The sequence below is a fragment of the Barbus barbus genome (assembly GCF_936440315.1).
Source record: "Barbus barbus genome assembly, chromosome: 40".
In the NCBI taxonomy this organism is placed as follows: domain Eukaryota; kingdom Metazoa; phylum Chordata; class Actinopteri; order Cypriniformes; family Cyprinidae; genus Barbus; species Barbus barbus.
The window spans coordinates 21,669,662-21,684,229 of record NC_136718.1 but is presented as its reverse complement, the minus strand read 5'-3'; the positions used below and the strand labels follow the sequence as shown (position 1 = coordinate 21,684,229).

At 36.3% G+C, this 14,568-nt stretch overlaps 1 long non-coding RNA gene across 2 annotated transcripts; it reads right to left on the bottom strand.

Moving 5' to 3' along the window:
* Window positions 1-3,379: 3,379 nt before the first annotated feature.
* On the bottom strand, window positions 3,380-14,305 carry LOC306859634. 2 transcript variants are annotated; one of them, XR_013783314.1, is made up of 7 exons: window positions 14,237-14,305; window positions 13,359-13,443; window positions 11,438-11,528; window positions 10,101-10,137; window positions 9,119-9,293; window positions 4,905-5,231; window positions 3,380-3,973 (listed from the first exon to the last, which is right to left on the bottom strand). It is a non-coding gene; the product is annotated as an uncharacterized lncRNA (long non-coding RNA). The 2 variants fall into 2 exon arrangements; XR_013783315.1 differs by lacking the exons at window positions 3,380-3,973; window positions 4,905-5,231 and adding an exon at window positions 6,628-7,870.
* Between the last annotated feature and the right edge of the window lie 263 nt (window positions 14,306-14,568).

Here is a 14,568-nt window from a genome sequence, read left to right as displayed (position 1 = left end):
GGCATCACTGCAGAGCAAGTGATGTACAGTAATGCTACATTAATCCAGATCTGAAGAAACAAACCCATACATCTTGGATGGCCTGAGGGTGTCACTTTTTATTTTTGGGTGAACTATTCCTTAAAGTCTGTGGTTTTACAAGGAAATATAACTATATTTGAGCAGGAGAGAAGGGCTTCCTGCTAAATTTAATTGCAGGTAAAGGCAACACTCACAATCTGCAGTGTCTAATGAGTCCCATCAGTCAAAGCTGAGTAAAACAAAGCCTTTGCTCCCAATGAATGATGCAATGATTGCTCTAACAGCTTCAGATGTACCCAGCCACTTAGTGTTAGGAACACACATTTGAACATGACGGCATCTATTTTTCACCTTCAGCATGCAGAGAAGCTCAATTGAGATGAATAGCACTACTGCACAGGCCTGGCACATTTAACAGCTTACCTGAGGATCCTTTGATATGAATTAAAACCTTCTGACTTTTTAGGAGAACTGTGAAACACTGATATAAAGCTAAAGGAGAAATTAAATGTCCTGCAGCCAGATGAGACACCATCACTCAGTTCAATTGCATTTAGTCACTCTGTACATCAACTGTGATGCATATCTAGCAAGCCTTTTAACTTGTCTGCATCTTCAACCAAAATGGAAAGAAAACTAAGGGAACTAAGAATTAGGCACAGAAATACTCTGATCAAAAGAGCTAAACTCTTTAAGAAACTGCATATGAGACTTGTTTAAAGTTTAAAGGAATTCTTCACCTAAAAACGAAACTGTGGCATCATTTAGTCTCCTTCCAGGTGTCCATGTAGATTTCTTTCTTTCAGTTTAGCTGAATGTCTGAGTTTTGTTTTGTACAATGAATGTGGATGAGAAGCAGGGACATTCTGCTAATCATCTCCTTTTGTGATCCATGCAAGCTAGTTGCAATGACATAAAAGTATCAAATTTTAATGTCATCATGTTACCTTGAATATTTCAGGAAGGTGATGCTTCAAAAGAGCCATCATTAAAAATAGAATTGATCTTTTCAAATAAAAGTGTTGCACTATATAAATATACCTCTCCAGTCTAGTACAAGAACATGGCTAGTTCAAACAATTCACGCTGAAATAGCAGTTAAATTGATGGCAGTTGTTGAGAGTCCGCAGATCTAGACCAACATGGCACAGACGGAATACAAGAACATGTTGTCTGTAAACAGCCTCTGCAGACAGACAGATGGCAAACTCAATTCTAAAATGGATTATTAAAAAAAAAAAATCATTATATGGACTTAAAGTAACTTTTTTTCTGGTGTATATTCAATGATTTACTGCTTAAAGCAAATAAAATGTAATGCATTTGATTAAATCAGCATATCATTACATTTAAGGTATATGCATTTACATAGAGAGAGAGATTTTTTCCAAGCAATTAAATCAAAGTGCCATTTAAAGACATTTAAAATGTTATAAAAGATTTCAAATAAATGCAGAATCCTGAAAAAGGTATCCACAAAAAAAATAAAATAGGCAGCACTGTTTTCAAGTTATTTTGAGCTGTAGCACTATTAGTATACATAACAAATTTTTATGTTTTTAATGGAGTCTCTTATGCTCACCAAGGCTGTATTTATTTGAACAAAAATACTGAAATATTATTTCAATTTCTAATATTGGATTCCTATTTTAATATACCTTTAAAAATATAATTTATTTCTGTGACGCAGTGCTGAATTTTCATCAGCCATTACTCCAGTATTCAGTGTCACGTGATTCTTCAGAAATCATTCTAATATGCTGATTTATTATCAGTGCTGAAACTGTTGTGCTGCTTAATATTTTTTGGAACCTGTGATACTGTTTTTGATTCTTTAACACTGAAGACTGGAGAAATGATGCTGAAAATTTAGCTTTGCTTCACAGGAATAAATTATTTTAAAATATAAAAATTAAAAAACAATTCTAAAAATTCTAAAATTATATTTTTCTATTATAAAAAAATCAATCACTTTTGAACAGCACTATATATACAGTATATGTGTGTGTGTGTGTATGTATGTAAATATAATGAAAAGCACCTCCTAAGCTGTACTGCAAGCGATTTGTCTCAGTAAAACATCCAATGACCAGACTCACCACACTTCAAAGCTGAAATGATGTGTCAGCTGTAACCCACAGTGAAATATCAGTGAGTGGGTGAAATAAAACGACGGTGGTCTGCTTTTGCCATCTCTCTTTAAAGAGCACTTATGTATCTGTCCTCAAGACTTAATTGTAGACTAAGATGAATAACAATCACCATCTCGACCTTTTGTTATGAAACACTGAAAATACTGTAGGATGTGAGTCAGGGGGCAGAATGAAGAATGTTAATTATGAGCCATTAAGTCTTCCACCAGACCACTTCAGCAGTGCATTGCAATGAAACGTTATTTATTTCCAACTGATGTCCCATTTTCTCCGTTCACCCACTCAGTTCCTGTCTCATCGTTATGGGGAGGGGGCCAAGCTGATTTATCAGTGCAAGTCTCTGAGGAACTGTAGAAACTAGAGCACTTTAATCAAAACTCCTAACATAGTAATGCTGTCAAGGGAGACAAGGCTCTTTTCTTTCTGACAGGCTTGAAGAAAAAGAGAGGATGCTGCCCAACTTCAGTATGCTTAAATGCACAGAATTTACTAATATTATTATTATAGATTCATCATGTAAATGCACTGCCTTAAGCTAATCAAACCAATATTTTGAAATCTGAATATCTGCATATACATTAATTAATTTAACTGCAGATGGTTGACAGGTAAATAAATAAATATATGAAATCCAAAGCTCTTCTGCTGTTTGAGTTGCTGTACAAAAATGCAGGAGATATTTATTTCCAATTTTATAACTTCATTACAGTGCAGAGCTGAAATAACCACGTCTTCTGTATTTCACCAGAATCCATAAAGGTGCTGTGGCAACCAATATTTTCTGTTTGCTGCCGTCAGTGTTCATTTTTCACTGCAGTTTTTGCTGAGCCAATCTGGTTTTGGGCCATTATATGATTAGACAGGCCCATACACTTAGCAAAAATGGGTAAATTGTTTCAAAAGGTCCCAGTCAGCATTTTCTGGCAATTTGCTGTCAAAAATGAAACAATATGCATCTAATACATCCAATATAACAGCAGGTTTAATCTACAGGAGGTGTCATATGCTGAGTTTCACACTCAAAGTCTGCACTTGAAAATGAGTCATTATAGAAATGGCAAAGCTTCGATGGGAAGACTAGCAGATGGACGCACAAGAGAAGAAATCTATTGTATAACACGACTCGTTTCCTGTTATTTAAAGACCATTTCTGCCTAGCTACAAGAGACACATGATGCCTGTAACGGGGCGAACGAGACGTGCGGATCCATTTGCAAGCTTTATTAAACGAAGACGTGGGCAAAAAACACAAGCAGGATCCAGCACACAGGTATGGCACAGACAAGACATAAGAATAATCCAGAGGGCAAGCATGGATCTTTGATCAGTGAACAATATCCAGAGGGCTTGACAACAGGTGTAATCCAGAAACATGAACGATAGTCCAGATAAGGTACAAACAGAGTCTGAACGGCGAGACAAGGGTAAATCCAGGAAACACAGACTAGAAAACAAGAAACAGGTTCCGTATCGCAGCTAAAACTAGGAGAGTAAAAATGCAGAACAATACTGGAATAAAACAGAAACACAGAATGGCTTGGTAAGGCAGCTAACACTAGGAGAGTGCTATACACAGAACAATACTCGGCAGAAAGGAAGAGGAAGTCCATGGTTTAAGTAGGGTGTGTGATTGTGTGATAATTCTCAGGTGTGAGCGTGTGATTGACACAGCTGTGTGTACTTAGTGCAATGAATGATGGGAAATGCAGTCCAGGGTAATATGCAACGGTCTGTGTGGTGTGAGAGTCGATTTGATGGAAGAGTTACCTCTGGTGGCGAGCGAATGGAAGTCCATGGACCTGTTTCATGACAGACAAAATGTAAAATTTATTTTTTCATCAGAACAGGTTTGAAGAAATTTTGTGATCACTTGCTCAGCAATGGATGGGTGCCATCAGAATAAAAGTCCAAACAGCTGATAAAAACATCTCAATAATCCACACCACTCCAGTGCATCAATTAATGTCTTGTGAAGGTCTTGAAAAAAAACTGTTTGTAAGAAACAAATTCACCATTAAGGCATTTTAGCTTTAAACCAAAATACAAGTCTATAATTCATAATACTGCTACCTTCAGTGGAAAAGTTCCTTCCCTGTTGTCCTCTCTCACATCAAAATCCATCAATATTTTTGTTTAGAACTGTTTTGGACTGTTTTCACTCGTAAACGGTGCATATTTCTCTCCTAAATCAGATAAAATGACTTCTTCATTGGAGAAAGCAATGTTATAGTTAGATGACTGACTATTATGGTTAGATATGTTTGTTACAAACATGCAGCTTTTCACTTCACAGGATGTTAACTGATGGACTGGAGTCATGTGGATTGCTTGTGGATTATTGTGATGTTTTTATCAGCTGTTTGGACTCTCATTCTGACGGCACCCATTCACTGCAGAGGATCCATTGGTGAGCAAGTGATGTCATGCTACATTTATCCAAATCTGTTCCAATGAAATTCAACTAGACATCTTGGATGGCCTGAGGATGACTTATTTCTCTAACTAAACACAAAAGCAAAAGGTTTTGAAAAGTGAAAATTTGTTATAACAAGCACCAGTTGTGATAATTCGTGATGTTTTTTGCTTGCAGAAAGTTTACATAGTTAAAGAACATCACAAACTTTTATACTCTAGCTCAATTGCAAGGTCAGGCATGATTGTCCACCAGGTGAACATTTCCTAGTGTTATAATGGAAGCGAACTGATCTATTGCCCTTAGTGGCCACTTACCAGACAAAAAGGCCAAGTGCTCTGGAATCAGAGGTGAAATGCATTTTGTCCGTATCCTGCAGCATGTCAGCCCACGGTCGTCCTCAGTCATACGTGTGCACTGATGAGGCAGACGAGAGAGACGGCCAGATCAATATCGACGAAGAGTGATGGAATGCTGCCGGACACGGTTGCTGATGGGAATCAGGAGGTTATTGTCGGAGTCATTCCTAAAACTAGGAAGAAATGATCTGTAAGCCTGAGGGAGTCTCTGGGGCAGCAGTGCACTGACTCTCTCTCTCTCTCTCTCTCTGATGGGTCTCTGACACTCCAGTATTAGCTGAGAATCTGTAATATAGAGTGAGTAATGAGAGCTCCGCCATAGGAAAGAAAAATCACTCTCTTTAAAAATCTCTGCTTCTTCTAGGTGGCAGTAAGGGACAGTTGCACAAGTTTATCCTGAACAAAACAACAACAACCCAGTAATATCTCATGTGTCTCTCAGTCCATATCTATAAGAATACGAGTTTTGGCATCTTATTCACATGTAAACTGTATTTTAGATAACTAAAAACTGATCTTTTTCAAAAAGCCTATTCTCTGTGTTCTGTCATTCACCTAAATAGGTTTTATAACAATTTTTACATTGCAATAGCTGCAAAAATTGGGTTATGAATGTTTTTGCATTGTCATCTAAAATGCTGTTGGTGTGACCATAGGTTTAGTTTTAAAAGAAGTGAAAACTGTTTTTTATTTATTTATTATTATTTTTAGAAATATCTGTACAGATGTGGACAAAGCCTCATAAAAGTCTCAGAAAACGTACTGGATCTCAAAATACAAAGTCTCCAATCAAAAATTTGAGATTTTAATATGATCTTAAATATTTCTCATCAACTACAGTCAAAATCAAATAATCCGAGCTAGCCACATTTATTTTTTTAGCGTTAGAGCTTTCATTCTGGCAAAGCGTGAACGTTTAAGGAGCTGTTTACACCGTTTTCAACGAAAAAACTGAAAATGTTTTAATGTGTTTTGGCCCTTCATTGACATGAAAACAAACCTTTAAAAACAGGTCCAAAATGCATTTTATATTCTCTGTGTAAATACAAAAAAACCAAAGTGAATTTATGCATGTAGAGTTTCTTTACAAAGTAGGCCAACATTGCCAACTACTGGCCTGGCATGCATAATACAGCATTTTAGTCCTTTTCATGGATCAGTGTGAATGGGCATCATTTTGACAATGTTGTCATCTGTATGTATTCAAAAATGCAAAGGAAGAACTTTTCCGTTTTTAGTACACGGTTGTCATGTAAACATACCCTAAGTAGTTGGACATCTGCACAACCTCTAGTTAAGCACACACCCTCTGTCCCTCTAAGCCAATCAGATGCATCTACTCACTACAGCTGGATTGGATTGAAAGGAGGTTATAAATCCCAGTGATCTGGTTTGTGCAGCAGACAAAAATGCTGCAGAAGAAGCTGCTCCACACATTTGTCTCTCAATCTCTTACCTAGATCAATTTTTTCTGCCTGTGGTAAAAGTAGTAATATAATTTCACCCCTTGTGTCTGTCTATTTTGTTTGAATCTGTTCCGAGTGTTGAATACATTTATATTTCATTCTGACTATACCAAACATGGGCAAACTAAGAGCCCAAAAACAGATTTGAAAATGAGTACACAACTATTTCAAGGCTTCAAAGATACAAGAACCAGTTGAGACTGAACACAGAATTCAACACCATATGTGGCAAAAACTTTTATGCTTTCTTCAAAGGCGTTTTAGGACTAACAGCAAACAAAGCTGATACTCAAATGAGCCATATAAGAACTCCATTAAGTCTCCTGAGCTAAATGACTGTAGAAGGGCCCTAGAAAGCCTCTTAGACAGTCTTGACAATGTGGCATCACATAATGATTAATTGAGGGCGTCAACAAACACTGATGAATAAAAGATTAAATGGCTCTTTTGGCCACTGATACATCTATAATCCTTGAAAGCAGTCCATTCAGTTGATTAGAGGATATGTGTGCCAGTTGTTTAAGATGGGTTTAGATTCTTAGTTATGCTTATACGGTCAATGACAGATTTAATATGATTTTTTTTAATTAGCTAAAAGTGACACTATGACTGTCCGAATGGAGTTTGTGTTTGTTTTGTTGATTCACACTGGATTAAACCTAATCAACTAATGCCACTGCATATGCATACATCAATTTCATCTTTCTGTTCTTAGTTCCAGAGTTTGCAAATATGAAAAAAGCATTAGTATCACACATCAAATAACATATTAGAATTTTCTTGAAAAATTTACTCTAATTTACAGCCTCTCAGAGATGAACATTCAAATGAATAATCACATATCAAACACTTACACTTATCTTAGTAAACAGGAGGTTGACTGTGTTACAGCAAGTAAATTCTTAACAGCTTTACATAAAGACAGGAGGAAGTGAAACTCCTAGTGGACGTGTTTGCAGGGACAAACTTTGTGTGACAGTTTGGTGTGTGAGATCGTCTGTGACAGACTTTAATTAACAGCCAGTTTCCTCCGTTCGGCACCTCTAACACTCTGTTCTCTGTGCTTGACAAAAAGATAAAACCTGTGTGTGGGAATATGGCTGATATCCATAAATTGAGGTTTTTGAAATGACACAGTGCTGCAATTTAGACACACCAATTTACTTGTCACATCCCTCCTGCAACACCCACTCCTACGGATCATTTCCATTCCTGAAGTCTGAGCTTCAGTCAGAATCCAGCGCAGCTGGAGAGTCATTTTCATACGCTGACATGATAGATGTAACAATAATTTGACTGCTTCATCACTGCATGCAAAAGAGACAAATTCCCAGCAAAACATACTATGGTACAGAATAAAGGAACAATTCAACCAAAAAAATTAATTTTGTTATCACCTTATCACCTTGTTTTCTTCCTGCTCTTTTTCATACAATATGCTGATTTATGCTGTCAAGCCTGAAGAATAATGCCAAAAATACATCATAAAAGCATTGCAAAATTGGTCCATACAACTAGTGCACTATTTTCCAATTTTAGTCATATGATAGTTTTATAGGAAAAACAGACAAAAATGCCACTGGTTCGAGTGTCATGACCAATCATGACGTAGAAAAAATCTGATCACAAATGAAATTTAAGAGCAGATACCACATCAGAAAACTGATGGAAAAAAGTTATGGGTGGTACTAACCTAAAAACCAATCACAAATGGATGGCACGCTCCTAAAATGGGAAATGCCACAGACATATTGTTTTCAATAAGTCATACAGACATACTGTTTTCAATGTAGCTTCTATGATTTAAGATCCACTGACTTCCTCTAAATACTAAACTAATCTTGCATGCTGCTGCAGGGACAACATTTATGTAGGCCACAACCAGTCAGTTGGGGTTCTGAATGGGTTTTTAGCTAAATGCCTGAAAAAAGGTCTGGTGAACACAAGCTCAAAATATGTTTATGTTTTATTCTAAGACAGTAAAACCCCCTTGAGTTTTCTTTTGAAAGCTTTTACTTACTTTAGGCAGTTGTTAACAAGTGGCTGAACGGGAGGCTGAGGTTGTTTGAGACATTAAATGTCATCACAATGAACATGTAAAGTCATCGACTAGTCTGTGACCGTTGTGTAGTTTGTTTCTTCAGCTTTTTACATCTGGCAATTGCATTTATGCTTTAAATTTCATAAAGCTGCTGTTCATTTGTGAAAACTATCATGTTTGTGTAAGAATCACAAACTTTTGTTGGTCACAGATCTTATTTTCTGCAATAATCCAAAAGCCAATGGAAAAATCCTATTGGGATTTTGTCCAGGGAACCAGTGATGCTAACTTATAGGTTGGCCTACAAAAATATATCATCACTGCAGTACTCTATATTGGAGGAACTGATTAATTTAAACTTCTCCAACACATCTGTTTGCATTTGTGTACTTGACTTAAATTAGCTGGTTCAGGTGTGTTTGTGTTTGAACTTCAGGAAAATAGATCTGCAGGTGCAGCACTCAGCACCCCTGACCTAAAAAGTAAATCTGTTTGAATACTGTATCGTAGGTGCTTGGCAAAAGCTTTTAGTTAGATACTCTACAGAAGCTATTAGGTCTATTTACTATTTCCAGTCAGGTCTTGAAAATTGGACATTCAGCATCTATGTCTACCAGAAAAATACGACCACAAACATCCTGCTGAACAACAAGTGGTCAGCAAACCTTTGAATCATCTCCGCTCAGCCAATGACAAGTTGATTTATGCAGTTCCCTGGCAACGGAATCCGCGTTGCTCACAGTCTTTCATTTTCTAGTCTGGAAGCTGTCGGAAGGTCTCAGCATGCCTGGTTTAATGCCAGACAAAAACAAGCCCCAAGGAACTCGGCTAGTACAGAGTCTGAGAGGGAAAGGAGAAAAGAAACTGTGTGAAAGGAAACTGTGAACTAAAAATACTGGGTAATGTGCTTGATTCATTAAAGATTGAAATGATACTTGTAGCCTAAGGACTGTGTTAAATATAGATGAAAAGCATGGATACCTTATGGACAACAATGTTAGTTGAGATGGTGGTTAGATGCGAAATATCAGAAATTTAGACAAACTAAGACATTTGCTAGAATCGCAAACAAGCAAACATCATTATAAATGGATCCTGTATTCAGTTTATTTCTAAAAACAGTATCTATTTTGATTTGCTGCTCAAGAATGTGTCATGTTTTTGATTTTTTATAACATGCAACAATGATAAATCATTCACAATGAGACTATGTATTAAGAAAGTAAATAGGGGCAACACTGCAATACATTCAATACTGTAGTACACTGATTTCAACAAATAACAGAATTACGTTTTTTAACACTTTGGCATTTTATCCTAAAACTGCAATATTATTATTAATACAAAACTGCAATATGTTACATTTCACTCACAAAAGGAATGACATTCTTCAGTCTAACACACTAAATCAGAATCAGTCCGTTTCTACTAACAGAAACTATACATATAGTTTTCCCTCTTAGAGTGTCCCAATACTGCTTAGTATTCCCAATATAGCACCTCCTCCATATAAACAGAGATTGTTATTTATATGAGGGACTCTTCAATCTTAAGAGGCGATCGCTCTGATTGTGTCAAGCTGAGAGATCAAATGGGATGCTCTCTGTTGCTGAATCAATGAACTTAAAAGAATAGCTCATCATTTACCAAACCTCATGTTGTCCCAGACCGGTATGACTTTCTTCTGTGGAACACAAAAGGAGAAATTTTCAAGAAAATATATACTGTTTTTGTTTTTAATTCAGTCACAATGAAAAGATTATAGCTTTCACAAATACATACAAAAGCATCATGAAAGTCACTATATATACGTTATCTGAAGCCATGCAATAGCTTTGTGTGAAGAATAGACCTAGAATAGGAATAGATGCTAGAATGGCCAAACAATGCTTTGTTCCTTTTTGCTTGGGCTGCAGGAAAATGTGCCTTATTTTATTTTCTATCCATGTGTTGATCCCTCTCTTCTCTCACCTTTAGTCCATTCATCGTGTGGGCTGAACAGCTCTATCATGTGGCCTATATTACAGGTTTGCACAATGGAAAATTGTCTCTGCGCAGATAACTAACAAAGCCCGATCCTGCTCCTTTTCTCCCTTGTAATTGCAGTTTATAATTACATAAATGCTGTCGACCCAGAAAGTCAATTCCAAAGGCATCTCAAGAACCAAAGGATTCTTTTGTCTCAAAAACTTAACTTAGCCAACAATCAGCAGTCAACACTCAATACTTCCCTCCATATTGACAGCCTGATTTTCTGCTCCATTTCAGACAACCAAGATATGAGCGCATTTCATGCTAAACAGAAACCAGTTCGATGCTAAACTTTCTAGGTTGCTTTGTGCAACAAACTGTAATAGCAGACATTTTACAGGCCAAACCACTTCAAGATGTGCTTGTCATGCTTTATCTGATTTAATGTTCCCAATCAAATATGACTGACCTTTAAAAAATGCTTGTAAAATTATCACCAAATCTTGGATAATATTTTTGTCAACTTGTTTTCTTTCAATTAGCACAGGGTTTTTTTTTTTTTTTTTTGGAACTGGTTGTAGGCCTTATGCACCTCACCTTTTGGGCAAAAAAGCATTATTCACTCCAGGTCAAAATGACCAGAACACAATATAAGATAAATTTGTGATGCAACAGCAAAATATGTTTTCTTCATGTGCACAGTACATAATGTAAAAAATAAAACAAAAACAATATACAGTATTAACATCTAAAGTCACTTTTTGTAACATCTAATCAACAATTTACTAATCTGCTGCAGTAATATTTTAATAATTAGTGTTAAATATTAAATATAATTTTTTTTATAAAATGTTCTAATAATTAAATTGGTACTGTAATAACTGTAATAATTTAGTAATTTAATAATAATAATAACGGTCCAATTTTAAAACTATATTATTTTTGGCATTTGCTGCTTTTATTTCTACATTAAAGCGATGTCCAATCGGCCATGAACCTCATTCCTAGATTACCTTTTGGTTCTGGGAGCAGCAGAGTTGCTGAAAAGCTTGGATTTTTGTCGAAGGCAGGAAGCATTGAATCAATCTATAATTATTTTGAGCCCTGCAGAAAAGGAGAGAGAGAGAGAGATTGTATAAACTTGCTATGTCTCGCTGCCAAATTGAAATGTAAATGCGGTCTCTGTTTGCTCCTACTTAAGCAGAGCACGCATACACATTTTCCACACGGTTCCAGAAGGGGAGATGTGGGCCGACACTGTTCCTCTTTGTATGTCTGAGAATTATATGCATGAATAGATACACCTACATAGCAGTTATGATTTAAATGAGATTTACACTATTTATGAGTGTAATGAGCGTGCTGCAGGGCAGAAAAATTAATTGCAACTATATGAATTTCCAGATCAGAGGGTATCCATATTTTTGCGCACTTTTAGAAACTGATTACAGTCTATCTGATGTTGTGTAAGCCTCACTTAACAGGGATTTTTTTATCTGGAACTTGCTATGTAATTGGAAATTGGTTTCTCACTTCTCAAGCTTGTATTTAGCCTCACTTCTCAAGCTTGTATTTAGCATTTAGTGACAGTAGATTACAGAACATTTAATACAGTAATTTGCAGTGCAAATTGAGGAGGAAAAGCTATCCGTTAACTTAAGATGTGACCCCTATCAAGTGCACAGTTTAACCATTTTTGCTCAAGCAGGCAGGTTGTTTTGAGCCATCGAATGTCTATTTCATCCTTCAAACAAAATAATCAGACCGGGTAAAATATCTACTGTAATATAATTAAAGAGGTCATGAACTGAGAAATCTAAATTCCCTTGATCTTTTGATATATAAGACGTCATTATGTTATGAAAACATTCATTCAATTTCAGAACTCAAAACATTCTCATTAGTCTAAAAACATCTTATATTGAAGCCAGTCTGCCAAAACGTCAGCTTGTGGAATGTGCCACTTTATGACGTAATAGTTTGGTTAAACACCGCCTCCGCAGATGATGATCAACACCTGCCTCTACATCACTGCCTGTTTAGCCCTGCCCACTAATTTGCGCACAAAGTAGGTAAATAATGAGAGCGGCAAATGCAGGTCTACGCAGAAACCAAAAAATAAACATTATTTGATTGACTTTATTTTTAATTAAGCACCAGGTTGCACCAGTAAGAACTTGGTCCTATGTTCGCTTACAAACAAAGCACAATTCAACGCAGGATTTTCAGAAAGATTGAAACTAAAAGACAATGCTGTGCTGACTGTATTGGAAACGATGTCGCACCACACAAGTGTGAATAACTATTTGTATTATGTTATCACTATTGCTTTGTCTGTTATTACAGATCGTTTGATATGTAACATGTATTTATGTGTTTTTAACCTAAAACACAGCAGCATCCACAACTTTTAGCCAATCAGAGCAGTGGGTGTTTACTTCCGAGTCTACAATCCACCACGCCTACTCAAACAGAGCGTTCAGATGAGGGGGGTCAAATCAGGACAGAAAATAGCCTATTACTTCTAAATGATTAATTTTTTTATATAAAATCTTGATAACATTATACGTGGACCTCAGACAACAGTACAAAATAATAAAAAGGCAGTTTATGGCCCCTTTATATGCTGTATGTTAATTTGTATGTTCTGTCATGAAACTCTAGAAGGCGTAGACTGATAGGTTCTAACTCAAACGGATATAATTACATTATTATCACATGGTGCAGCTGATTGGTTTCTTTTGCATCAGCAGCCAATGAGCTTGCTGCTCAACATCCAAATACTTGACTAGTGTTTGCTGTAACAGTTGCAGCGCGCTTCAGAAACCCTCCACCTTCCCCAGCTCCACCTGTATAGATCTGCTACGAGGCAATTTCATGTATGCTATACTTAGGGGTTATATCTTGTATATGTGCAGCAGCAGTATTTCTTACATGCTCACAGCAACATGTCTGTTGATGCATTTGTATTAGCAAGTCTCGGTACTTGCTCTGCCGCAGCAACAGCAGCGAAGCAGATCTATTCCAACAAGAACAAACACATTGAAACATATATATATATATAGCATATATATGTCATATATATGCTAAACTCTCATAGAGTCGTCATGACAGAAATGTGTTAAACATTCAATGAATACGTTTTCTAATTGTCTAGGAAGCACACGGTGAGCTGTATTAGCAACACTTCAAAGTTTGAAAATACAACATCCAATGGATCTTTATTACTTTTTTGGTAATAAAAAAAGTGATGTCCTTCCTACGTGATGTGTTTTGTCCTGCTTTCCAGTGCAAACATCTAAAGATTCTTAAATTTAAAAAAAAAAATGCATTTACCTGAAAAGAAAAGTGACAAGATTAAATGACTGAAGTTTTTTTTTTCTGATCACAAAAACTGATCACAATGTAGTGAGTTTATTCACAATGAAATTATCTTCTAATGAGCTCAGAAAAATTTCTTTAATTCACTTTCATACCCTAACTGACAGATATTTGTTCATATTTCAAGCATAAACTCACTTAATTTTGAAAAAAAAATCCACTTTCCATCTCAAGTAAAGGTATCTTGATATGAGGATGTTTAGATATTAGAACTAGAAAACACAACAAAAATACTGATAAAGTGTATGCAACATTTAATGCCATGACCTTATGAATTTAAGACATTCGGCTCAGTTTAAGACTTTGAGGCCTAAATTTGGGTAAGGGTAAATTAAGACTTTAAGACATTTTTAAGACCCACAATGTTTCACCATTTTGAATGACACTGTACACTGAAATATTATTTCTAATGTTTAAATATACATTCTTACCTTTAGACTGCAGTCGCCCAAAGAGATTCATTTAACCCCACTACACAGTCCTTCAGCACCCACTGAATTGAGTTTATCTCCAGAGAACATATGAATGGGTGTAACTCCCAGCTGCTGGCGTGGGTCTGGATTCAGACGTACAGTCTGTGCCTTCATTCTCATGCTGCCAAGCCATAAGGGACGGACGTGTTTGTTCATGGAATACAAAGTGTCCTTTTGAATAATGAAGTGCAAAAGTTAGCAAATCTGGGTCTATTTTGCCGTGACAATGTGGCATCATTTTATTTGACTCATTACCAACTCACCAGAACAGAGCTATTGAAAGTCAACAT